Source organism: Macrobrachium nipponense, chromosome 24 (genome assembly GCF_015104395.2).
Source record: "Macrobrachium nipponense isolate FS-2020 chromosome 24, ASM1510439v2, whole genome shotgun sequence".
In the NCBI taxonomy this organism is placed as follows: Eukaryota; Metazoa; Arthropoda; class Malacostraca; order Decapoda; family Palaemonidae; genus Macrobrachium; species Macrobrachium nipponense.
Window position 1 is genome coordinate 78,080,429 of NC_061091.1, and position 2,408 is coordinate 78,082,836.

Genomic DNA, 2,408 nt, shown 5'->3' on the forward strand with positions numbered 1-2,408 from the left:
TATTTTTTGAAATAATTGTTGTAAATCGATATTTTACACTGATATAATTGCGATAAATATCTGTTTTCAATCATATGATATAATTGCAATAAATCGATATTTTCCATTTGATATAATTGCAATAACTCAACATTTTTCATCACCTATTATAATTGCTTTAAATCTCTATCCTCCATTATCTGATATAACTGCAAAATCTATATTTTTATTACCCGGATCATTTCAGTGAATCAATACATCCTGTTATCTGGTAGCTATAACTACGATAAACCAATATTCTCCATGAAACTTTATCCAAGAATCAAGCTATATCCAGTCCTTGCATTTCTAAATGCTAAGGTTACTAGTCCACGTTATTCATGACATAAATCGTCTGGTAATCTGTCATCACCTTGAAATGTTAGTCTCGTGACAGTCCACGAGCCTCTGAGCCTCCGAGTGTGTGTATGTGTATATATACATGTTTGTGTATGTAGTAAGATTTTATACACTTTCTGGAGACGTTTACATCTGTTAGAAGTTGCACAATGCACTACAATTTTCGCTGCACTTATGTGTCACAGATATAAGAGCAACTGATACAGAAGCATTCTACGACATTTGATTGACTGTGATAGAGAGAGAGAGAGAGAGAGAGAGAGTGAAATTATCAGCTATATAAGTCTGTCCTAAATCTCGAAATCTCGAATAGAGAGAGAGAAGAGAGAGAGAGAGAGAGAGAGAGAGAGAGAGAAGAGAAGATTCACTAGCCATATAAGTCTGTCCTAAATATCAAAGAGAGAGAGAGATGGAGAAAGAGAGAGGGAGAGAGAGAGGATTCACTAGCCACATAAATCTGGCCTTAATCTCCCTGAGAAAGAGAGAGAGCGAATTTATTTGAGAAAGTGGGAAAGAATTTTAAATAAGAATTAGCATCCTGGCAAACGAGAGAGAGAGAGAGAGAGAGAGAGAGAGAAGAGAGAGAGAGAGAACTTGCGTGCACTTCATCTACTTCAGCTGATAACGCATCAGTGATAACAGAAACTCCAATGTTCATAGGAGATACTCTGTCCCTTTGTGGAGAACCCACGTGAGAGGAATGATGGGGAAAAACATGCAAATAATTAAATAGCATTTCTTTCTTCTTCTTCTTCTTCTTCTTCATAAGCTAGGTGTGTATTCTCCGCTATTCCTGTCAAAAGCATCAACCTCTGCTATAAGCCCTTCTTCTTCAAATACTCTTTGTCATTCTATCACTCAATCTATTCCTTTGCCTCCTGCTCGACCTTCTACCCTTAACAGGTTCTATCCAAGCCGTCTTCACCCCTTCCTCTACACTTATTCACACCACATGCCCAAACCATCTCCATCTCGTCTCTCTTATCCATGAAATATACCTCTCTCTCTCTCTCTCCACTTCATTTTAGCTTTCTGTAAAAGATCTCAGAAACTACTGAGGCTAGAGGGCTGCAAATTGGTATGTTGATCATCCACCTTCGAATCATCAAACATACCAAATTGCAGTCCTCTAGCCTCAGTAGTTCTTATTTTATTTAAGGTTAAATTTAGCCACAGTCGTACGTCTGGCAACGATATAGGACACGCCCACCACCGGGCCGTGGCTCGTACAGCATTATACCGAGACCACCGAAAGATAGATCTATATTTTCGTTAGCCTTGATTATACGCTGTTTCTGAACCAGGTATTCGAAGATGTGTGAGAAAGATTGTTTGAAAGAGCTATCAAACTCCTGATCATATTTAAATCAACAAAACTGATCAAGTTTTTGGTCATGGCATTAATTATTATACATCAGGCAACCAGCTCATTTCGACACTACAGATCACGAAAGCATTCTTTGCAATTCAGTTGCATCAACGACTAAACTTAGGGGTCTGTTGCTGATAAGATTATCCAATTTTTATTGTCCAGGTAATCAAGATGTAATATCTTGTCACGTCAAGTGTTTATCAGATTGATGTAATCTGTTTATATTGAGTTATATATTTAATGTTTATATATAATCTTGACTTCTGGAACCATCTAAAACACTCCTTGGCTCCCATGTCTTTGATCAGCAGTCTTGTTCTTGATTCCATAAGTAAACATAATCTTTCAGTTTTTTCCTTCTTAGTTTTTGTCAGAATATTAAAATTGTTCGTATTGCCAAGTTGCCTGGTCTGGTCCTGAAGTGATGACGAGTCCTGCTAAGGACCTCAGGTCTAGGACCCAGCCAATTTTGACCAGTTGTGGTCTTTTTCATAAACTGGATAGAATAAAATATAAAATTTGGGCAACGCTGAGTGGGAAATTGAGAGTAGAAAGGTTTGAAAGAAGGAAAACCTCAAAGCAGTTGCACTATGAATCAACTGTTAGGAGAGGGTTGAGGGAAGTAAGGTGGAAGAAAGAGAATATGAACGGAGGTACA